Source organism: Schistocerca gregaria, chromosome 6 (genome assembly GCF_023897955.1).
Source record: "Schistocerca gregaria isolate iqSchGreg1 chromosome 6, iqSchGreg1.2, whole genome shotgun sequence".
NCBI classification, from domain to species: domain Eukaryota; kingdom Metazoa; phylum Arthropoda; class Insecta; order Orthoptera; family Acrididae; genus Schistocerca; species Schistocerca gregaria.
Genome location: NC_064925.1, coordinates 529,290,297 through 529,316,931, shown reverse-complemented (window position 1 = coordinate 529,316,931; position 26,635 = coordinate 529,290,297).

Below are 26,635 nucleotides of genomic sequence, written 5' to 3'. Positions count from 1 at the left end.
CCTGTTTCTTACTTGCAGTATTCTCTGGCGTCCTCCCGGGTCGCTCCGTAAGTTCTTCACGACATTTCGGCAAGCAGACTCGTTACCATCTTCAGGTTGTTCCTAATAACACCATTTCTGAGTTGTCGCCCGCCCCATTATCACTTTCATTTGAACAATTTGTCTTTATATTCGTACAGTGTTGTGAAAAATCTTAACAAGAAAATTAACTTTCGCGTCATGTGTCCCTGTCAATTAATATGGCTATAACTTTGACCATACGTAGTAAGAAGTACTACAGTAAGGTAACTGAAAGAAATACGTAATGAGATGAGCAGAAATGATGCAGTTTATTCAAAGACAGTAATAACACTGAAGTCACAGCGACTTATGATGGCCTCCTGGACACAGCAAAAAGTGGCACGTGGTTCTTCACACGGTGTGTGATTAACACTGAATGCTCTGCAACGTGCCCCTATGCTGGCCACAAGGTAGGTAAGGGTTTCGTGTGGTACGGTGTTCCAGTCTTCGATAAGCACGGTTGACGACAGCTGCGTGGTCATTGGTGACCGTGGACATGTTACAATACGCCTCCCCAACGGATTCTACACGTCTTAGAAGGAATTTAAGTCTGGGTAACGGGCATACCAGTCCATTTGCCGAGTAGCCTACCCTCTCGTTCCAAAAGCACCTCCATCTGCGCTGGCCGAGGCGGTCACGTGCTGTTATCCATAAAAGTGACGTTTGGTCGAATCAACCGGTGACAAGACGCGTCATAAAAAGTTGACCAGAAACTGCATCTTGTTCAAAGACTGGGAGCTCAGTACGCCTAGGCAAAAGTATGCCTCCAGACACCACCAAAACGATCATTCTCGAAAAAGTACGAGTAGTATGTACCATCATACGGTGAGAGGCAGGAACACACACACACACACACACACACACACATATATATATATATATATATATATATATATATATATATATATACTCCTGGAAATTGAAATAAGAACACCGTGAAATCATTGTCCCCGGAAGGGGAACTACTTTATTGACACATCCCTGGGGTCAGATACATCACATGATCACACTGACAGAACCACAGGCACATAGACACAGGCAACAGAGCATGCACAATGTCGGCACTAGTACAGTGTATATCCACCTTTCGCAGCAATGCAGGCTGCTATTCTCACATGGAGACGATCGTAGAGATGCTGGATGTAGTCCTGTGGAACGGCTTGCCATGCCATTTCCACCTGGCGCCTCAGTTGGACCAGCGTTCGTGCTGGACGTGCAGGCCGCGTGAGACGACGCTTTATCCAGTCCCAAACATGCTCAATGGGGGACAGATACGGAGATCTTGCTGGCCAGGGTAGTTGACTTACACCTTCTAGAGCACGTTGGGTGGCACGGGATACATGCGGTCGTGCATTGTCCTGTTGGAACAGCAAGTTCCCTTGCCGGTCTAGGAATGGTAGAACTATGGGTTCGATGACGGTTTGGATGTACCATGCACTATTCAGTGTCCCCTCGACGATCACCAGAGGTGTACGGCCAGTGTAGGAGATCGCTCCCCACACCATGATGCCGGGTGTTGGCCCTGTGTGCCTCGGTCGTATGCAGTTCTGATTGTGGTGCTCACCTGCACGGCGCCAAACACGCATATGACCATCATTGGCACCAAGGCAGAAGCGACTCTCATCGCTGAAGACGACACATCTGCATTCGTCCCTCCATTCACGCCTGTCACGACACCACTGGAGGCGGGCTGCACGATTTGGGGCGTGAGCGGAAGACGGCCTAACGGTGTGCGGGATCGTAGCCCAGCTTCATGGAGACGGTTGCGAATGGTCCTCGCCGATACCCCAGGAGCAACAGTGTCCCTAATTTGCTGGGAAGTGGTGGTGCGGTCCCCTACGGCACTGCGTAGGATCCTACGGTCTTGGCGTGCATCCGTGCGTCGCTGCGGTCCGGTCCCAGGTCGACGGGCACGTGCACCTTCCGCCGACCACTGGCGACAACATCGATGTACTGTGGAGACCTCACGCCCCACGTGTTGAGCAATTCGGCGGTACGTCCACCCGGCCTCCCGCATGCCCACTATACGCCCTCGCTTAAAGTCCGTCAACTGCACATACGGTTCACGCCCACGCTGTCGCGGCATGCTACCAGTGTTAAAGACTGCGATGGAGCTCCGTATGCCACGGCAAACTGGCTGAACTGACGGCGGCGGTGCACAAATGCTGCGCAGCTAGCGCCATTCGACGGCCAACACCGCGGTTCCTGGTGTGTCCGCTGTGCCGTGCGTGTGATCATTGCTTGTACAGCCCTCTCGCAGTGTCCGGAGCAAGTGTGGTGGGTCTGACACACCGGTGTCAATGTGTTCTTTTTTCCATTTTGAGGAGTGTATATACACACACAGGGTGATTTTTTCCCACCGTGTAAAAACTCTAGGGATTAGTCGATGAGAGGACTCGGAACAAAAAAGGGCTAATGACCTTATGTCCGGAAATGCATGGTTTCCATGCTAGAGACCATTTATTGAGTCATACATTGTTACACAAACTGCAGCCTAATACGCGCTGTACCATGCAGCCACAGTTACAGAATGTGCTGAAAATGATTTCCATGTGCCCCAACATACGTGTGTACGCACTGTGTCATGTTCTGTCTGATACGTTCGCATCGGGCAGGTTGCATCCGAACAGTGTCAAATGCAGCATGAATACGCTGATCCACTGTCTCCACATCTGGTATGAGTTCTGCATGCACGACACTTTTGAGTTGCTCAATGGCCAGAAGCCGCACGCGTTAGGATCCGGTGAACGAGTACGCCAAGAAACTGGACTCCCCGTCCGATCCGTCGACCAGTGGAGACACGACTGACATGAGCCTGTATGTTAACGGGGAAGTGCGTTAAAGCACCACCACGTAGCAGCCACATAAGCCTTCGAATCATCAATGGCACTTCCTCCAGCAAGGGAGGAAAAGTCACTTGCTAGAAACGCCTATAGTCCCGAACTTGTTATGCGACGTGGAAGAAAGACTGGTTCCAAAATACGGTTACCAATGAAACCTTCCCGTCTCCTCTATATCTCTTTTGTCACGCAATAACCGTCTCTTCTATATCTCATTTGTTACTCAACCTTCCTTTCTACAATAACATATGAAACCTCCCCTTAGAATTTATATCTCTTGCTTAGTAATAACAAATGAAATCTTCCCTTTGAAATTTATGCTCTTCCTCAATGTTCGCATACAAATTTAATTGTTGCTTATTAAAAATGATTTTCTGATTATTTCGACAAAACATAGAATGTGTCGTCGTCGTGGCCCTCAGTCGTTACCTGCAATAACCCAAAACTGTTCCTTACCTTTTTTTACTGTTACTGGATCGCCATCTGACTGCTACATCAAACTGCGACATGAATATACTTACTCTGTTTTACTATACTCTATTAGCTGCTGGTAGGCTGTCATAATAAATGGCTGTATTTATTACCAAAGCTGACGTTATTCTTTAATAGCAAAGCTGACGTTATTATTTAATAACAAAGCAGACGTTATTCTTTAATTAATTTGACTGAAGTTACGTAATTCATAGTTAAACTTTTTCTTGACAACAATAAAATTTTGCGAAGTTTCACGTTGATGGTTTTTGAGATGGATTATAATCAGTAATGCAATATTGCTGGCAAAAATTAATTATGTTCTGAATGAAATGATTTTTCAAACGTTCAAATGGGACTTCCTGTTTACAATAATCTTACAACTAGCAATGCGCAAACGTATCTTCAGTAGTCTTGAGTTTCTCAAAAAATTAATTCAATAATATTAGTTCCTCTTATAATAATAGTTTGCTGATTCTGTACATCCGTTTATAATCTCTTGTAAATCATAGCTGGTAGCTGGCAGGCACACCGCTCCTCTCAACCTCTCGTTTCAGACCTGCTACCGACTCGCTTCATATCTCGCTTACTACTGACTTCCTACGAACGCTAAAGTACGCTCTCTCCCGCCAACAATGGTTTCTGGTGCAGACAACCCCTGCTACCATTACAAAATGTATCAATGTGCGTTCTTTCACGCTCTTTTCTTAAAATGTATCCATACGCGGTCTCTCACACCCTTTTTAAAATTATATCAATGTGCGGTCTCTCCTGCCAACAATACTTTGGTGCAGACATTCCTGCTACCACAGTTATTTCCACCATAACAAATATTAATTATTCCTATTTAATCCTATTAATAAAATACAAACATCTTTCATAAATTGTGGTTTGACCATAGACAATAGAAATATACACGTCATAGACCAATTATACCGGCCCACCAATGCTGATGTTTCGCTGTCACCATACCGTGGAGGTTCTGCATAATATCCCACAGATGACTGTTATTAAAGCTAAAGATACCACCCTGCATAAAGATGGCCTTATTTGTTAATAGGATGGATGACACAAATCCAGGAATCGTGGTTGTCTGGTGAAGAAACCACTGACAAAAGTGCTCACGTTTAGGAAATTCTGTAGCTAGTAAGTCCTACACACGCTGTAAATGATAAGGGCAGTAACAATGGTCATGTAGAATGTTCCGCACGGTCGTGTGGCTTACCCTGTACTGGCGGGCCAGCTACCTGGTACTGAGACGGCGGTCGCCTTCCACAGTGTTAATCACATTTTCCTCCAAGTCCGGTGACCGAACATTTCGGGTACCTCTTTCATGATTCCCAGCTTCCTGAAACGACCTTGTCTCAGACAAATGGCGAAACACTGTTGCAAACAGTGGAAGCTGTGGTCGTTGCCGGCGGGAATAGGTCTCCTTAAACAACCTCGCTGCCCGTCGCCCATTCTCATTTACCTTTACGTAAGTAAACACCATGTCGGCAAGCTCTCGGTACGAATACGGAACCATTGTGTGCAACGCTGTATCACATCCACTGCAAGGTGAGTCAGCAAGAGAAGTGAATCGGACACATTACCGATTACTATGGCAGGAGAGGGCGCTAGGACATGACGTATGAGGAAGAGCACCACCCTATCGGAGGCAACCATGCATGCAGTAACTGTGGCTGTGTTGTATAGCGCGTATTAGACTGCAATCTCTGTAACAAAGTATGATTAAATAACTGGGCTGTAGCACGGAAACCATGTTATTTCCGGACATACGTTCATTAGAACTTTTTTGTTTCATATCTTCTCTTCTCGCCGATCAATCCCTATAGTTTGTACACGGTCGAAAAAGTCACCTTGTATATATAAGAAAACATATTTCTGTGCATATAACTATTTCACAAAAGATAACAGCTGAATTGTCATGTACAGTATGTAACCTTTCCTTCACGTATCGACCTTAATGACAGTGAGAAATTTAAACCGCTTGTACCTAATGGAAATTTGGGAAAGGGAATCGTCACCGAAGTTAATCTGTCGGTAAAGAGGGAGGAAAGGGTTACATATAAATGAAAGGAAAAGTGCAAATGTAACTGGTGGAAGCTAATTTTGAAAAGGGGTAGTGTAAATAAAGAAAGTAAATGTGCGGCCGTTACGTTAAGAATTAACTGGCGTTAATTAGATATTTGAGATTTGTGGAAAATTACGGTCGCCAGACCTATGGACAACTACTATAATAACTGAAAAAGAAAGGTTATTGCACATATAATTAGCACTAAAAGCGTGGCAACTGAAGGTTCACACGTGTTGTGTGAAAACTGAATGTTTGTCAGAAGTAATAAATTTCGTTACACTCGGACTTAATTTAGCAAAAGAATTAATGAAACCGGAAAATTGAAAGTTAGTTTAGTGACTGAAATTAACAGTGAACTTTGTTTCTGAAGCACTACGAAATTCAACAAAATAAGGTTAGTGTTGGGCTACCTCAACAATCATTTCAAAAGCTACTTGAATCTACGCAATTTAGAAAAAAGAGATTCAACTTTGAAATTGAATTAAACGATCCTGAACAATTAACAATAGTAAAATTTAGTACGTACCAAGCTGAGCTGCAGTCACAGGTAACCTAAAATATGGTAACAAATCTCGCACTCTTAATTTGTGCTTGTGTAATCTAAAAATTGTAGCCAGCTATCAATACCTTAACTGAACTTTGAAATTAAAGCACTGAAATCGAATGATATTACATTAATGCTGGCGTTTGAATTTCAACGACACTCGAGTTCATTTCGGAAACGGAAGGGACCCTGCTTGCTAATGAAATTGGGACAATGAGCAACAAAGGTTCATGCTAATTTGCTGTATTTTAGTGATGCTAATGGAATAGTTTGAAAAGCTAAGATCTGGCATACAGCTCTAAAACTTTACGTGGTTTCAGTCTTCCTCGTTGGTTGATTGAAGGTTTGAAGTCGTCGATCGGGGAGGTGGCGGCAATCACTCATTGTCGGCCGTAGGTGTTGCAGAAGCTGGATGTTGGCGCGCCTTCTTCTCGACACGGTCACCAGGCGGAACGGGCTCTTGATGTGCGCCAGCTAATGCTTCCCGTCCGCGACACGGTGTCAGAAACTATCATAGCAAGTCGAGCGCACTTACACGCTGCCAAACCCCGAAAGCGCGGCAACTCGCTGGAGCGTCACACAACACACCTGCTCCACCGCCCTACCCCAGCCACTCTCCCCCTCTGCCCGCGCTCCACACAGCAGAGTTAATACTACCAAATATCCTAAACACTTTGGTTCTCCACACGACCTATCGATGTAATCGTTCAACAATAGCATAGTGTTCCCTAGGCCAGACATAGCGTAAAAGTACAAATAATATGTACAAAACAAACCAATTGTACATCGACATAAATGCATATATATATATATATATATATATATATATATATATATATATATATATATATAAAATAATGAAAAAATTTATAGTGCAATAAATGTAAATAGGAGGATATGCGTTTCCGGCGTCACAAGTAAACGAAAGTATTCAAAGTAAGCAAGCATATCTCTGACCGTGTAACATGTTTGAATTGAGAGTGTAAACAAATGTACAGTGAAGAAAGAGCACATGCAACAACTAGCAGTAGGCAGCATTTTTTCGACTTCACTTTCCTTAAAAATACAGTTTAGCCTTACAAATGCAGTTTTTAACATAAACAGTGCCATTTCTGAAATACAATTTCGCACCAGCAGAAGATGCAACATAACCTGGCTTGTACTTTGCCTGCTGCTACGAAAATGCGTCTTTGCACAATTGTCTACCTGAACAGGATGGTGTGAACCATTGAAACTCGTGGTGGAAAAATGAATGACTGACTCAGTAAACTGTATTACTTATAACGGCTCAAATGCCGAAACCAATCGGTAGTGCAGATTAAAGTAAAAATATTTAATCTGGCTGAGCAACCCTTGTGTCCTCCTTCTACTTAAATTATACAGTAAATTACAAGTTCATCTCAAATTCTGTCAAAGGATACCCAGTGTGTTTCAAGGGAAAGCTGCCAGTTTTCATCTGAATGGAAACTAATTAAATATGGTACCTCAGAAGGTACCACTTTAAGATCCATAGTGTTTCTTCTGTATAAAAGGTATTCATTTTAATTGAAGACACTGAACTACCTCGAAAGCAACACATCGAATCAAAAAAAGTTATAATTCCAATTTTGTTGTCTCGGAGGGAGATATTTATGATACCACACTCGACCCCCATCCCACCCCCTGCCTGGGTAGTGGGAGCAACTTTCAGATCCTCAATGGGAACCCCGTCTTTTATTGCAGACAACTATTCTACGGTAAAATCTACATACTTTCGTCTGAAGCATTTTATTCGTTTCACCACAAATGGTGCTGTACTCTAAAGATCAGAAATGGGTATACAATCCTAATTAACGAGATGCTACTCAATGGTCCTTGAATCTCTAATGGCACGTGTGACATCCCTCCATGTTGCGACGTTATGTCAGGCCAGTATTTCATAACGTCTAATTGGAGACCCAACTGCAATGTTGTATTCCTCCAAGTTATCGAACAGGGGAATACTCGACTTACCACTGTGGCTGTGGCTCGAAGCGAACGATACTCTACTTTTCCAATTCGAGTAAGTGTTCAAAGGTGGTACGGCCAAGTTCAATAAACTTAGTGATTCGCTTTTCAAATGACCGTACACAGGACAGAAGCATATTCGCCGGAATGTCAACACAGGCGTTTCCGATGCAATCGACTATGTCTTCATGACCTGTTGGTACTTGCTTGTAAACCTTTTATTTCTAAATACCACCTCAGAAAGAAGTCCGGCACGTCAAATACGGTGAGCTTTTCCACCTCTGCCGATCCACCAACCTGTGTAAACACGGTAATGCGCTGCGCAACCGTCAAGATGAAACCATGGCCAGGGCAACATCCGGTAGTGTTCCAAAAACGTTCGATATTTGTATCCATTCAAGCTGCCGCCGACAAAGTACGGACCAGTGAGTTGGTTCCCCATAATCCCACACCGTACGTTAACCGACCAAGGACGTTGATGGTCAACTTGCCGTAACTAATGTGGATTTTCTACACTCCAGTAACACATGTTATGCCAGTTAACAATACCACGGTTTGTAAATGTAGACTCGTCTGAAAACAGTACCTCGGCGAAGAACGTTGCGGTGATTTGCATTTGTTGAGAGCGTGTTTGAGGTTTACGGGCGCTAAACAGCGTGGTCATCAGCGTGCATTTGTTGACATGGCCATTCACAAACACTGCACGGTTACGGTTACCAGTGCCATGAAGTTCTTGATGCAGTGGCGCGTCGTATGGATGATACTTACGACGATGTAGAATTGTGATAATACTACCTATGAACATTCTTGAATCGCGGTGTAATTGCCGAGCGCTTATCCGTGGATTGTAGTGCACTGCCGCTAGTACAGCTATTTCATTAGCTTCTCCTGTAACACGTCTGCTTCGTTTCCTTTGCTAGTTTGTATGCTACCATAGACATAAAGGCGTTACAAGCCTGTAAGAGAACGAACAAGAACGAGATTTCTCTAGGAAACGTTCGGCGTACAAGACACCAGTAGCCTCAATATTTCTGCTAAGTTTTTCGTAAATCAAGATCATTTCAAGTTTTTCTTAGGGTGGTTACAACATTCATCGTCCACTCGCACGCATGTTCTCCAAGTGACAGGTACGTGTGCAGGCAGTTAACACTGGGCAAGTATTGTAATGTTTAGAACAGCTGTATTTTCTAAGCCTGACGATACGTGAGCTCAGGTTGCACTGTGCTGCTTGTTATGATATGTCGTAGTTCGCTACGTGGCCACGGTCTCTCATCCAACAGCCCCTGTTCGATATCTGGGAGGAAAACAATGTTGTGAATGGGGTTTCCAATTAGAAGTTATGAAATACTGGCCTGTCCTGCCCTCACAGGATGTAGGCAGGGTCCCCCGTGTCATTAGATATTGAAGGACCATTGAGTAGCATATCGTAAATTAGGACTGTGTACCCATTTACATCCCTCCGACTAAGTGCCATATGTGACGAAACGAGAGAAGTGGTTCAGGCAAAATGTATTTAGATGTTACCGTACAATCGTAATCCGTAATAAAAATGAGGTGCCCATTTAAGATTTCAAAGTTGCCCCGCCACCCACGCATGGGATGAGTTGGTGGGTCGAGAGTGGTATCGCTGGAATTACAACTTTTTTTGATCCGATGTGTTGTTTCCCAGATATTTCAGCGTCTTGTGTTAAAATGAAGCCCCTGTCTAAGAACTATTTCACCAGTAAGGCTAACAGATAACTAGGTTTTCTTGTTTTAGTCTTGTGTGTAGATTATGTAAACGTTGTGCTAAATACCAAATCACATGTAGTTATACAGGATGTTTATAAATGAATATTGGGTGTTGTCACTTTATAATATTTATTATATTAAACTTACAGCTATAAATGATATGTCAAATGAAAGAGCAACTCCAACAGTTTTATCAAGAACTGTATAAATGTTCAATGTGAGCACCATTTGTCACATGGCACACATCAAGTCTATAGCTGAGTTCTTCCCAAACGTTGATAAGTGTGCCTTCAGTGATCGTAGCAAAAGCTGCTTCAATCCGGTTTCTTAATTCAGGGAGGTATGCTGGTAGCGGAGGCACGTACACACTATCCTTGATGAAGCCCCAGAGGAAAAAATCGCATGGTGTTAGGTCGGGTGAACGTGGAGGCCATGCAAAGCGAGCCCTGCCACTGGGCCCTTTGCGGCCTATCCAGCGCTTGGGTACAGTGAAGTTCAACCAATCACGTACTTCGCTATGCCAGTGAGGTGGTGCGCCATCTTTCTGGAAAATGAAGTTCTCTGACTCATCTTCCAACTGAGGGAAGAGCCATTGATGTAGTGTATCAAGGTAGTTCTCTGACTCATCTTCCAACTGAGGGAAGAGCCATTGATGTAGTGTATCAAGGTAAGAAGTGACAGTTACAGTAGGTTCACCAAAAAAGAAAGGCCCATAAACTTTCTGCCAGGACACAGCACAAAAAACATTCACTTTAGGGGAATCTCGTTGCATCTGTACCACCTCGTGAGGATTTTCTGAGCCCCAGATGCGCACATTGTGTCGATTCATCACTGAAGAAAACATGATCCAGAAAATCTTCATCATCATGAAACAACATTTTGTTTGCGAAGTTGGCACGTAATCCATGGTCTGCCGGCTTTAGAGCCTGTAATAACTGTAAACTGTAAGGACATAGTTGTACATGTTTTCTTAAAACTTTCGAAACAGTCGACACGGGAACTTGTAATTCACGACTAGCCTTCCGGACTGATTTCTTTGGGCTACGAGTGAACGACTCTCTCACTCGCTCGACAGTCCCTTCACTAACTCTTGGTCGTCCTGTGCTCTTCCCTTTACAAAGGCAGTCGGTATCTTCAAATTGATGATACCATCTACAAGTGTTATTATTACTTGGAGGACCACAACCAAACTCCAGCCGGAACGCACATTGCGCAGTAACCACAGATTCGGTCTTTGCAGACTGCAAAACACAAAACGCTTTCTGTTCACTAGCCGCCATCTTCGCTACTGCCGCTGTCTAGCGGATTGCGGCGGAGACACTGCGCGCTGCGCATGCGCACTGGTGCCAAACACAACTGTTTGAGTTGCTCTCTCATTTACATATCATTTATAACTGTTAGTGTAATGTAATAAATATTATAAAGAGTCAAAACCCCGATATTCATTTATAAACACCCTGCAGAAGCTGTTACGAAATTTTCGTAGACATAAATAACTGTTTACTGCCATTTCAGTATCGTTAAACTCACTACATCCAGGGCACAACCTTCAAAGTGGTTTACACACAACAGATGCATAATATATGAGGAAACTCAGACGAGGAACAGTGACAGTATTCTTTAGATTATCACTTGATCATTAACGCAGTTAAGAGAAGCATTCTTCAGAACTGCTGAGATGCTTAAACAAATCTTTGTGTGCAATTTAACCAAGATCTGAGGAAGGAAGCTGACATACGTTAATAACTTGCATCTCATAAAACCACACGGTGAGATATTTTCCAGTAGCCCATCAAACCACGGTATTAATCTTCCTGGCGGGTTAATAATGTGTATGACACCAGGACTCATACCCGAAAACTTATCTTCCCGAATGAAAACAGTGATGATTTGGCTGACGACAAGACAGTGTGTGACAACCGTAGTTATTCAGTTCGCTATTCCTTCTAAACATGGCTTCTCCAAGCAAGATTGTATCGGTCTGTTTCGGTTAAACATAAAATTTCACTTTGTGTTCGTCAGTCTGACAAGATTAATGAAAGCTGTATCAAGTAAAAAGGTGTCAAAAGAACACATTAAAAAAACACAAATGAAGCATTCGTATCACTTTGTTTGCGCCATGTCTTTCGTCCATTTTGAGTAGCTTCTTATTGTGCTGTTTCAGCAGAACATTAAAAAAGGCTCGATCGTAGAGTCATAAGTTAATAAACTGCAGAACTATTATTCTGGACAAAAACCACGATGAAAAATTCACCCAGAAACACATAAATGATAATATCGCTGCAGCCCGCGAGGAACGCACATAAATTTTAATTTGTAAAACCAATCTCATCCCTCTTCTAGTTACTTCCAGTTGTTTTGTAATGAGAGTTCGCGAGTATCATGCATCTGCTAGCGTACACTTAGCAATAAACAGGGAAAATTAAATGCGCGAACAGCGCACAAGCATGCATAAGAATGGTAATTACATTAGCTCCACATAATGCCATTTTTGCACTGAAACCCCGCTTGCAGAATATGATTCACCTTATAAATTCATTATTAGATTACGCGTGGAAAGCCGGTAGTTCCAATTCGTAATTATCATGAATGTATTTTTTTATCATGACGGGACTGTGATTTATTTTACTGTTGAGTATGTGAATAGAACGTTGCTAGTCACTTTGTGATTTTTATTTTAATTCAGCGTTTCGTAACTGTATTCTAGCCAATTCATAGATGAGCCGCCCTGGCTAGATACTGATTACGGAATCCATACATATTATAAAAGCTGATGTACGTGTGTATGAGGGTCTGCTGAAAAGAAGTGTGTCAAGACTTTCCATCCAAAAACTTTTAAAGTTTTATAAATAAAACAAACGTCATTAACATTGTACATCTTCTTCATATCTAGATATTTATTTCTCAACATATTTCACCCAATAAGGGAACATATTGTTAATACCGTCACTGTAGAATGTTTGACTCTGTTGACGGAGCCGCAAACTCACCTCTGCTTGCACCTCTTCGTCGCTATCAATTTGAAGGCCTTGAACGTGTTCTTTAAGGTTTGAAACCTTATGACTAGAGACCAGGTTATATGTATCATAAGAATCTTAAAGCCAATATGCATGAAAAATGCTTAAAAAGGCATGAAAAGTGTCGAAATATGCTAGAACAAATAACAAAAAAACATGGTAGTTACTGCGTGTATGATATCTCAAAGTCGAACCTGTGCGTATCAGTTACGTGGAAGAGCGCCGGCCACGCGAAAAATCGATACATTTAGAACGCTGATATCATTTTCTAAATACTTTCCCGGTAGAGGCTAGGAATGGTGCCCTTCTGTGATTATTTTATAAAAAATTTGCAAAATGGGGACGTATACCGTGTTTCCAAAATTGTTCCTTCTTTCCAATTTTTGTCGGTAACAAGCGGATGCGATAGGAGTGAGTCGCAGCGAAGCAATCGATATGTACAGAACCAACTCGCAGAGTCGTGCGCTCAAAAACTCCGTAACATTTTATTTAAAGAACAACATACAATCATGTTTTTTTAACAGCATTAACTTTTAAATAATACTACCGGGCCAAAGCATCATTTGTTTTACATTTTTCTACTATTGTAAACGTAAACGACCAAGTACTGTTCCAAATGTTCAGTAGTAAGATTGCGTCTTTGATCACTCATAACATTTTTATTAACAGAAAAGGACTGTTCTACATCAACTGAGGTAACTGAGCAGCATCTGAATTTGGGTGCTATGTTGGCACGTATTTTTGTGGTAAAAGTTCACTCGTCCCATTAATGAAACTATCAGTCTGGCACAACGGTTCAAAGCCTCGGTTACTGTGCAAAATGTTTTGAAATTTTTCTTTAAATTTTCTTGGGAATAGCTCTGGCAATGAGTAGTTCACTAGAATAATTTTATTCATTAATTGAATAGATTCATTCAACGCCAAACCTTGAGTTTTCAATCCTTTAAATACTTGTATGTATATGGGAAAAATAAGTGCTAATAATAAAAATGTCTTTTTTAATACCGGAATCACCGGCCGGTGTGACCGAGCGGTTCTAGGCGCTTCAGTCTGGAACCGCGCGACCGCTACACTCGCAGGTTCGAATCCTACCTCGGGCATGGATGTGTGTGATGTCCTTAGGGTAGTTAGGTTTAAGTAATTCTAAGTTCTAGGGGACTGATTACCTCAGATGGGAAGTCCCATAGTGCTCAGAGCCATTTGAACCATTTGAACCAATACCGGAATCATTAAAAGCCTCCTTTCACAGGCAAACTGCCTAAGCCTTGGCACTATCGAAGTCGTTTACTATCCCTCTAATGGCCTCGAAAAGTTCATTGTAAAACAGCACAGCTTCGACCCGCGTACCCAAACGAGTTACCACTGGTTCGGAAGGTTTTGGCACTTTTGGTAGTTTTTCTTTGTAGGTCTTGATGCGAGCAGGAGTCTTTAGAAACACTTTCTTTCCGGGTGAAATCAGTTTATTTACATTCACAAACGTGGAACCTACTTATTCAGAAAGGCGATGTATTCCATGAGCAAAATACGTTACATGAATCAAATGGCATAAAATACTCGGAGGGCTTTTCCTGCTTTGATCATATAAGGAGCAGCATCTGAAATAAACACAAACACCCTTTCATCTGCAGAAGATTCTGGAAATATTTTTTTAATGCCCTCATTCATTAATCTGGCGATCGTAGTATGATTTACGTTTTCAAGGTTTTTGCAGGCCGCTAAATAGGAAGAAGAGGGCTCATCTTTTAAAGCAACAACAATTAAACTTGCAATGTAGCGGCCACAAGTGTCTGTGGTTTCGTCAACTGGAATTCAGATAATGCTGTCCTTAAGTTCGTTCCGTATATCTTCCAGAATATTTAATTTTCAGTATTTAATTTTTACGCACTGTTGGTTCATCTGGTATATTTTGATTTAAGCAATATTTGCGCAGGAAACCTGTAAGGATAGGGTTTGTACCTTCGTGAACAGCAGTAAGCTTCCAATGAATGCTTCACATAGCTCCATGTTAAACCGACTTTTTTTGTTACCTTTGGACAAATCCTAAATACTGCTATTTGCTGTTGTCAGAAGTTGTTGTCGTGGTCCTTTCTTCCGTATTCCTGCGATATGAAGACTTTTTTTGACATGCAGGTCTATTTGAAACTTTTTTTGCACGAAAAGTTTTTCTCACAAACTCGACAAGATACCCTACTGGCCATTAAAATAGCTGCACCAAGAAGAAATGCAGATGATAAACGGGTATTCATTGGACAAATATATTATACTATAACTCACATGTGATTACACTTTCACGCAATTTGGGTGCATAGCTCCTGAGAAATCATTACCCAGAACAACAACTTCTGGTCGTAATAACGGTCTTGATACACCTGGGCATTGAGGCATTGAGTCAAACAGAGCTTGGGTGGCGTGTACAGGTACAGCTGCCCGTGCAGCTTCAACACGATACCGCAATTCATCAAAAGTAGTGACTGGCATATTGTGATGATCCAGTTGCTCGGCCACCATTGACCAGACATTTTCAGTTGGTGAGAGATCTGGAAAATATGCTGGCCAGGGCAGCAGTGGAACATTTTCTGTATCCAGAAAGGCCCGTACAGGACCTGCAACATGCGGTCGTTCATTACCCTGCTGAAATGTAGGATATCGCAGGGATCGAATGAAGGGTAGATCCATTGGTCGTAACACATCTGAAATGTAACGTCCACTGTTCAAAGTGCCGTCAATGCGAACAAGAGGTGACCGACACGTGTAACTTATGGCACCCCATACCATCACGCCGGGTGATATGCCAGTATGGCGATGATGACGAATACACGTTTCCAATGTGCGTTCACCGCGATGTCGCCAAACACGGATGCGACCATCACGATGCTGTAAACAGAACCTGGATTCATCCGAAAAAATAACGTTTTTGCTATTCGTGCACCCATGTTCGTCGTTGAGTACACCATCGGAGGCACTCCTGTCTGTGATGCAGCGTCAAGGGTAACCGCAGACATGGTCTCCGAGCTGATAGTCTATGCTGCTGCAAACGTCGTCGAACTGTTCGAGTAGATGGTTGTTGTCTTGCCAACGTCCCCATCTGTTGACTCAGGGATCGGGACGTGGTTGCAGGTTCCGTTACCGCCATGCGGGTAAGATGCCTGTCATCTCGACTGCTAGGGATACGAGGCCGTTGGGATCCAGCACGGCGTTCCGTATTGTCCTTCTGAACTCACCGATTCCATATTCTGCTAACAGTCATTGGATCTCGACCAACGCGAGCAGCAGTGTCGCGATACGATAAACCGCAATCGCGATAGGCTACAATCCAACCTTTGTCAAAGTCGGAAACGTGATGGTACGCATTTCTCCTCCTTACACGAGGCATGACAACAAAGTTTCACCAGGTAACGCCGGTCAACTGCTGTTTGTGTATGAGAAATCGCTTGGAAACTTTCCTCATGTCAGCACATTGTAGGTATCGCCACCGGCGCCACCCTTATGTGAATGCTCTGAAAAGCTAATCATTAGCATCTTCTTCCTGTAGGTTAAATTTCGGGTCTGTAGGACGTCATCGTCGTGGTGTAGCAATTTCTAATGCCCAGTATTGTATGTAAGACAACAACTGTCTCGCCCACTCGTTAGACCGGTTATTGCTGTTACAATGGCGGGTTATCAGGGCTTAAGTGAGTCTGAACGTGGTGTTGTAGTCGACGCTCGAACGATGGGACACGGCGTCTTTGAGGTAGCGATGAAGTGGGGATTTTTCCGTAAGACCATTTCACTAGTGTACCGTGAATATCAGGAATTCGGTAAAACATCAAATCTCCGACATCATTGCGCCCGGAAAACAAATCCTGGCAAAATGGAATCAACGGCGACTGAAGAGAATCGTTCAACTTGACGAAAGTGCAAGCCTTCCACAAATTTCAATGCTGGGCCGTAAACAAGAGTTAGCATCCGAACCATTCAGCGAAACATAATCGATATAGGCCTTCAGAGCCGAATGCCGACTCTTATACCTTTGATGGCTGCACAACTTAAAACTTTACTCCTCGTCTGGGCCCGTCTACACCGACATTGGACTGTGGATGACCGGAAACACGCCGCCTGTTCGGACGAGTGTCGCTTAAAGTTGTATCAAAAAATGGTTCAAATGACTCTGAGCACTATGGGACTTAACTTCTGAGGTCATCAGTCCCCTACTTAAACCCAACTAACTTAAGGACATCACACACATCCATGCTCGAGGCAGGATTCGAACCTGCGACCGTAGCGGTCGCGCGGTTCCAGACTGTAGTTCCTAGAACCGCTCGGCTACCGAGGTCGGCCAAGTTGTATCGAACTGACGGATTTGTATGGGTATCAAGACAACCTCATGAATCCACGGCCTCTGCGTATCATCAGGGGACTATTCAAGCTGGTGGAGGCTCTAATGGTGTAGGGCGAGTGGAGTTGGAGTGATATGAGTCCCCTGATATGTCTATATAAGACTCTAACAGGTGACACGTACGTAAGCATCCTGTCTGGTCACCAGCATCCATTCACGTCCATTGTGCATTCCGACGAACTTGACAAATTCCAGCAGGACAACGCGAAACCCACATGGTCAGAATTGCTGCTGAGTGATTCCAGGAACACAGTGGCCACCAAACTCCCCGGAGAGTTTGGCGACCACTGTGTTCCTGGAACATTATTGAGCATATCTGTGATGCCTTGCAAGGTGGTGTTCAGAAAAGGTCTCCAGCCCCTCTCACTCTTATGGGTTTGTGGACAGCCCTGCTGGCTTCATGGTGTCAGTTCCCTCCAGCACTACTTCAGACATTATTCGAGTCCGTGCCACGTCGTGTTGCGCCACTTCTGCATGCTCACGGGGGCCCTACACGGTATTAGGCAGGTGTACCAGTTTCTTTGGCTCTTCAGTGTATAACGCCAAAAACATTGAGCTGCGTGAAAACAAAACTCCAGGACAAAATTCTTTAGAGATACATTGAAATATGCAATATAACCAATATGTCTTATAAAAAATACTCAATATGTTGCAGGTCATTCATCAACAATACATGTAGTCGAGGGACAATCTTTTGTATAGCACTGCACAGCATATCAGCAGGCCGTTGGATGTTGTCTCTTAGCATGCCTAAAGAGGTCGGACGACTGCGGTACACTTGCGACTTCAGATAACCACACGACCAACAATCACACATATTGGGGTCTGGGGACCTGCGAGGCAAAGCATGTCGGAACAGGCGGTTCAGCACGCGATCCTCACCAAACGATGTGGGCGAGAGGTATTTCAAACGTGCACCAACATGGGGTCGAGCACCATCTTGCGTAAAAGTCGTACGTCCCAGCAGGTGTTTATCAGCCACGCTACAGTAGATGAGGGTTTTGGTTTCAATAAACCCCATGTCTTTTCAGGCATCATGGGTGTCGATTTTATCTCTCTCTACATTATTCAGTGAATTGGTGCAGTTTCTTATGTTAACAGCCTTTTGGGCCACGCTGCATAGGAGCGTTTAAAGCTTCTAATACAATAATACGGTAGCATAAAGAATTCATGGGGAAACATTGCCTATACATAATAATTTCTTTTTTGGTTAAGTCATGTTGTGACCAAACATCTCAGTTGATTTTATGTATATGTAGTACCAAACGAGACACAAAAGAGCTAGAGACATTAGCTGCTAGTGGTCATTGATTTGTGTCGGTGGGGAAATTGAAAAGGTATGCTGGACTGGTATTCGAACCTACGTATTCCGACTTACTAGGCAAATGAGCTGACCACTACACCATGCAGACAAAGTGGGTAACGCTGTTGCACGGACTACCCCAGTAGGCCTCCCACCTTACCCAAATTCTCGACTTACCCACACACTACGGAAGTAGAGCTCCTTGTCCATTACTCGCGGCATTTCGCCAATTCCGGTAAGAGTTCAGTCGTGGTGTACAACTGCAATGAAGAGATGATTTGCCGTCCTCGCCTTAATTACATATATGTGGTGTCTGTTCTTTCGGACATGTCCGAAAAAACTTCGAACAAATCTTCTAAGTGTAGCTTCAGATCATAAAACAGAATCGTTAACTGCCACGCATTGCACGCCTACACCGAATCATCGAAGCTTCTAGCACGTCTACAAAACAAAATACCCCTTGACGTTGATCTCACCACTAAATAGGCCTATGCCTCAGTTTCAGTACCATCTGACTGTTTATGGCTGAGTTTAGTCACAATAAAACAGTTAAGAACTCCCCTGCGATATACGTACAAACTAATTTAGAAACACTTTTTCACTTAATGAAACACAGTATTATAAATCACGAGACAGTTGCGCAAGACTCCTTACTTCTAGAAGCAGGTTTCCTTTCCTTAAAGTGCTACTGCAGTAGTTAGAGGGCTTAACTAACAGCGTATTAAAAGTGAAGTCAATGTAATGCTCTTAATTAATTCAAATTCAGGTCGTGCGTCACTCGCAGTTAGAATTCTACCCATGCAGCATTATATATACATGCCTGTACTATTATTTATGAAGAAGTGATTTTTATATTTGCTCTCAGAGTTTTATGGTAATGGAAATGTCGTGTGACTCGGACCTCCCGGCTGGTAGTCCGTTGGCGGGGTGCAAGTCTTTCGATTTTTACGCCACTTTGGTGGCTTCCGCATCGATGTGGATGAAATGGTGACGATTAAGACAACACAACACCCAGTCGCTTAGGGGAGAAAATCTCCGATCCAGCCGGGAATCGAACCCAGGCCCTTAGGATTTACATTCTGTCACGCTGAACACTCAGCTACCGGGGGCGGACTTCATAATAATAATTACTGCATTAGAAACTTGTGATTTTCTGCATCATGGTTATATCCTTCCTTTAGAGAAAATATATGCACATTGCATATCTGTTAACGCAAAACCAAGTCAACACCCGTAGCTGAGTGAAGCGCACAGCTACCTGCCGTGCAGGAGGACACGGGAGAATGAAGACAGGCAAAAGTTAATAGAGACTCGCGCTGCTGTAAAAAGAGCGATGCGCGAAGCATTCAACCACTACCACTGTCATACCTTAGCAAGATATCTTTCTGAAAACCCAAGGAAATTCTGGTCTTACGTAAAATCGGTAAGCGGGTCGAAGGCTTCCATCCAGTCACTCACTGATCAGTATGGCCTGGCAACGAAAGACAGCAAAACGAAATCTGAAATTTAAAATTTAGCATTTGAGAATTCTTTCACGCAGGAGGATCGTACAAACATACCGCCGTTTGAGTCTCGTACAGATTCCCGTATGGAGGACATAGTGATCCCTGGGGTTGTGAAGCAGCTGAAAAGGTTGAAAATAAATAAATCGCCAGGTCCTCATGGGATTCCAATTCGGTTTTACAGAGAGTACTCTACTGCATTGGCTCCTTACTTAGCTTGCATTTATCGCGAATCTCTTGCCCAACGTAAAGTCCCGAGCGACTGCAAAAAAGCGCAGGTGACGCCTGTATATAAGAAGGGTAGAAGGACGGATCCCCAAAATTACAGACCAATATCCTTAACATCGATTTGTTGCAGGATTCTCGAACATATTCTCAGTTCGAATTTAATGAATTTCCTTGAGACAGAGAAGTTGCTGTCCATGCATCAGCACGGCTTTAGAAAGCATCGTCCCTGCGAAACGTAACTCGGCATTTTTTCACATGATATCTTGCGAACCATTGATGAAGGGTATCAGACAGATGCCATATTCCTTGACTTCCGGAAAGCGTTTGACTAGGTGCCCCACTGCAGACTCCTAATTAAGGCAAGAGCATATGGGATTGGTTCTCAAATATGTGAGTGGCTGGAAGACTTCTTAAGTAATAGAACCCAGTACGTTGTCCTCGATGGTGAGTGTTCATCGGAGGTGAGGGTATCATCTGGAGTGCCCCAGGGAAGTGTGGTAGATCAGCTGTTGTTTTCTATCTACATAAATGATCTTTTGGATAGGGTGAATAGCAATGTGCGGCTGTTTGCTGATGATGCTGTGGTGTACGGTAAGATGTCGTCGTTGAGTGACTGTAGGAGGATACAAGAAGACTTGGACAGGATTTGTGATTGGCATAAAGAATGGCGGCTAACTCTAAATATAGATAAATGTAAATTAATGCAGATGAATAGGAAAAAGAATCCCGTAATGTTTGAATACTCCATTAGTAGTGTAGCGCTTGACACAGTCACATCGATTAAATATTTTGGCGTAACACTGCAGAGCGATACGAAGTGGGACTAGCATGTAATGGCAGTTTCGGGGAAGGCGGATATTCGTCTTCGGTTCATTGGTAGAATTTTGGGAAGATGTGGTTCATCTGTAAAGGAGACGGCTTATAAAACACTAATACGACCTATTCCTGAATACTGCTCGAGCGTTTGGAATCCCTATCAGGTCGGATTGAGGGAAAACATAGAAGCAATTCAGAGGCGGGCTGCTAGATTTGTTACTGGTAGGTTTGATCATCACGCGAGTGTTACGGAAATGTTTCAGGAACTCAGGTGGGAGTATCTATAGGAAAGGAGGCGTTCTTTTCGTGAATCGCTACTAAGGAAATTTAGGGAACCAGCATTTGAGGCTGACTGCAGTACAATTTTACTGCCACCAACTTAAATTTCGCGGAAAGACCACAAAGATAAGGTAAGACACATTAGGGCTCGTACAGAGGCATATAGGCAGTCATTTTTCCCTATGTCTGTTTGGGAGTGGAACAGAGAGAGAGGATGCTAGGTGTGGTACGAGGTACGCTCCGCCACTCACCGTATGGTGGATTGCGGAGTATGTATGTAGATGTAGATTACTGGTACTGCCAGTACACTGTCTACAGAAGACTGAACAGACATGGATTATTCGCCCGGAGACCTGTGGGGTGCACTGCACTGACCCCTGGTCACAGGAGAGCCCGTAAAGCCTGGTGTCAAGAATGCAGTACTTGGTCATTGGAACAGTGGTCCCTGGTTATGTTCACGGACAAGTCCAAGTATAGTCTGAACAGTGATTCTCGCCAGGTTTTCACCTGGCGTGAACCAGGAACCAGATACCAACCCCTTAATGTTCTTGAAAGGGACCTGTATGGAGGTCGTGGATTGATGGTGTGGGGTGGGATTATGACTGGTGCACGTTCACCCCTGCGTGTCTTTGACAGAGAAACTGTAACGGGTCAGGTGTATCGGAACGTCATTTTTTACCAGTATGTCTGCCTTTTCAGGGGTGCAGGAGGTCCCACCTTTTTCCTGATGGATGATAACGCACGGCCCTACCCAGCTGCCATCGTGGACGAGTACCTTGAAACAGAAGGTATCAAGCGAATGGAGTGGGCTGCCTGTTCTCCAGGCCAAAAAACCACCGATCACGTCTGGGATACTCTCGGTCGACGCATTGCTGTACGTCTCCAAACTGTACATGAATGGCATAGCTACCAGAGGGCAATCGGTGTCTACCCTTAATTAGGGGACGCTCCTAGCCAGAAGGCTCAGTGTGGTGCAAGTGCGTGAAGCCAAGCAGGCAACCATGTTATGGAGATGCACTCGTGCTTCCTGCTGCAAACTGAACGTTCTTGAAAGGGGTCAAGACGTGCCAACGCGAACTATTGTGAACAAGTTACTAGCATGTAACTAGGGGCACGCACACCTCCAACCCGTCTTCCACTCTCACCACAGCACCGAGATGCATGGCTATAATGGTGCCTGAGAGGGTCACTTGATAGATGGATTGGCGCTCCGTGATCTTCAGCGTTAAAAGCACGTTTTGCCTGCACGCTAGTGATGGTGTTTTGCGGGTACGACGTAGACCTGGTGAGCACTGTCTCGCAAAGTGCATTCGTCCAAGAGGCACTGGACCCAGCCCAGGCCTTACGATCTGGGATATGATAAGCTGCAACTGTCGTTCCATTTAGTGTTTCTGGTTGGGACTAACCACCATTTGGTAGGTGCAGAAAGTACTTAGATCCATTCCTTTCCCGTTCTTGCAATAAGAAGGTCATGTGTTGATCCAACAGCATAATGCTCGCCCACACACTGCCTGTCCGTCTAGGGCGCTGCAGTCGTGGACTGTGCGGCTGGTCCCGGCGGAGGTTCGAGTCCTCCCTCTGGCATGGGTGTGTGTGTTTGTGCTTAGGATGATTTAGGTTAAGTAGTGTGTAAGCTTAGCGACTGATGACCTTAGCAGTTAAGTCCCATAAGATTTCACACACATTTTTGAACACACTGCCTGTGAAACCTAACATGCTTTGCAACTCCCTTGCACAGCATGATCTCCGGAGTTGTCTAAAAATCGAGCAGGTGTGGGATGTGATGGGACGAAAAGTGACTCGTGCAACTCATCAGCCGAGAACTCTTGCAGAACTACGCGAACAGGTCGGGCAGGCGTGGAATAACGTATCCCAGGACAGTTTTCACCATCTGTACGATCGACTAGATGCCAGAGTGTTCTGTTGCATTGCCGCCTGTGGAGGTTAAAACACGTACTGATACCCGTGTCTCAGCTTGGGTCGATACCTGGTACCTCAGGACCGCTTCTACTACTGATCTGTAAATGTAATCATTTCATGTATTCCGTTCGCAACATAAATCTTGAGTGAATTCGGAACCGCTAAATGGGTGTAAAAAAATTTTCCAGCATTTTACGAGGAGCACCAAAACTAGTTACAACGAAAATTGCGGGACTTTTCTGACTGTGCCTCGTATGCAAACATTCATTTGTTTATTACCAGTAAATACATTTTTCCTAAATGTGAAGTAACAATGTTGTTTGGCGTTTTCGTTGGTACCCTGGATGATACAGTCACAAGCGAATTGTAGTCTGTCAAGTGTTGCTAAAAAGTTATCTAAATGAAAAGCTTATGCCATCGCATTAAAAAAGAGCCATGACGTTTTACTCAATTTCAACAGAAAACAAAAAGAAACAATAGAGGCTTATACAGACTCCACAACTTCTGTCATCTTCACAGTCTTTTCTCTTTCGTATTTTTCAACATTTAATAGAGTGTTCAAAGTCTGCTACTGATGGAGACGATTATTAGCAGTCCAGAAAATATGTTGTTTTCCACGTCGATCATACCGCTCAAATGGTTCAATGGGTATGAGTACTATAGGACTTAACATGAGGTTATCATTCCCCTAGAACTTGTTGTTTGTTGATGCGGTCTTCGGTCCTGAGACTGGTTTGATGCAGCTCTCCATGCTACTCTATCCTCTGCAAGCTTCTTCATCTCCCAGTACCTACTGCAACCTACATCCTTCTGAATCTGCTTAGTGTATTCATCTATTGGTCTCCCTCTACGATTTTTACTCTCCACGCTGCCCTCCAATACTAAATTGGTGATACCTGGATGCCTCAGAACATGTCCTACCAACCGATCCCTTCTTCTGGTGAAGTTGTGCCACAAACTTCTCTTCTCCCCAATCCTATTCAATACTTCCTCATTAGTTATGTGATCTACCCATCTAATCTTCAGCATTCTTCTGTAGCACCACATTACGAAAGCTTCTATTCTTTTCTTGACCAAACTAGTTATCGTCCATGTTTCACTTCCATACATGGCTACACTCCATACAAATACTTTCAGAAATGTCTTCCTGATACATAAATCTATACTCGATGTTAACAAATTTCTCTTCTTCAGAAACGCTTTCCTTGCCATTGCCAGTCTACATTTTAAATCCTCTCTACTTCGACCATCATCAGTTATTTTACTTCCTAAATAGCAAAACTCCTTTACTACTTTAAGTGTCTCATTTCCTAATCTAATTCCCTCAGCATCACCCGATTTAATTTGACTAAATTCCATTATCCTCGTTTTGCTTTTGTTGATGTTCATCTTATATCCTCCTTTCAAGACACTGTCCATTCCGTTCAACTGCTCTTCCAAGTCCTTTGCTGTCTCTGACAGAATTACAATGTCATCGGCGAACCTCAAAGTTTTTATTTCTTCTCCATGGATTTTAATACCTACACCGAATTTTTCTTTTGTTTCCTTTATTGCTTGCTCAATATACAGATTGAATAACATCGGGGAGAGGCCACAACCCTGTCTCACTCCTTTCCCAACCACTGCTTCCCTTTCGTGCCCCTCGACTCTTATGACTGCCATCTGGTTTCTGTACAAATTGTAAATGGCCTTTCGCTCCCTGTATTTTACCCCTGCACACCTTCATAATTTGAAAGAGAGTATTCCACTCAACATTGTCAAAAGCTTTCTCTAAGTCTACAAATGCTAAAAACGTAGGTTTGCCTTTCGTTACTGTATCTTCTAAGATAAGTCGTAGGGTCAGTATTGCCTCACGTGTTCCAACATTTCTACGGAATCTAAGCTGATCTTCCCCGAGGTCGGCTTCTACCAGTTTTTCCATTCGTCTGTAAAGAAATCGCGTTAGTATTTTGCAGCTGTGGCTTATTAAACTGATTATTCGGAAATTTTCACATCTGTCAGCACCTGCTTTCTTTGGGATTGGAATTATTATAATCTTCTTGAACTCTGAGGGTATTTCGCCTGTCTCATAGATCTTGCTCACCAAATGGTAGAGTTTTGTCAGGACTGGCTCTCCCAAGGCTGTCAGTAGTTATAATACAATGTTGGCTACTCCCAGGGCCTTATTTCGACTCTTTCAGTGCTCTGTCAAACTCTTCACGCAGTATTGTATCTCCTCTTTCGTCTTCATCTACATTCTCTTCCATTTCCAGAATATTGTCCTCAAGTACATCGCCCTTGTATAGACGCTCTATATACTCCTTCCACCTTTCTGCTTTCCCTTCTTTGTTAAAACTGGGTTTCCATCTGAGCTCTTGATATTCATTCAAGTGGTTCTCTTTTCTCCAATGGTCTCTTGATTTTTCCTGTAGGCAGTATCTATCTTACCCCTAGTGAGATAAGCCTCTACATCCTTACATTTGTCCTCTAGCCATCTCTGCTTAGCCATTTTGCATATCCTGTCGACCTCATTTTTGAGACGTTTGTATTCCTTTTTGCCTGTTTCATTTATTACATTTTTAAATTTTCTCCTTTCATCAATTAAATTCAATATTTCTTCTGTTACCCAAAAATTTCTACTAGCCCTTGTCTTTTTACCTACTTGATCCTCTGCTGCCTTCACTACTTCATCCCTCAAAGTTACCCATTCTTCTTCTACTGTATTTCTTTCCCCCATTCCTGTCAATTGTTCCCTTATGCTCTCCCTGAAACTCTGTACAACCTCTGGTTCTTTCAGCTTATCCAGATCCCATGTCCTTAAATTCCCTCCTTTTTGCAGTTTCTTCAGTTTTAATCTACAGGTCATAACCAATAGATTGTGGTCAGAGTCCACATCTGCCCCTGGAAATGTCCTACAATTTAAAACCTGATTCCTAAATCTCTGTCTTACCATTATATAATCTACCTGATACCTTTTAGTATCTCCAGGATCCTTCCATGTATGCAACCTTCTTTTATGATTCTTGAACCAAGTGTTAGCTATTATTAAGTTATGCTCTGTGCAAAATTCTACCAGACGGCTTCCTCTTTCATTTCTTAGCCCCAATCCATATCCATATACTACGTTTCCTTCTCTCCCTTTTCCTACTGACGAATTCCAGTCACCCACGACTATTAAATTTTCATCACCCTTCACTACCTGAATAATTTCTTTTATCTCATCATACATTTCATCAATTTCTTCATCATCTGCAGTGCTGGTTGGCATATGAACTTGTACTACAGTAGTAGGCATGGGCTTTCTGTCTATCTTGGCCACAATAATGCGTTCACTATGCTGTTTGTAGTAGCTTACCCACACTACTATTTTTTTATTCATTATTAAACCTACCCCTGCATTACCCCTATTTGATTTTGTATTTATAATCCTGTATTCACCTGACCAAAAGTCTTGTTCCTCCTGCCACCGAACTTCACTTATTCCCACTATATCTAACTTTAACCTAT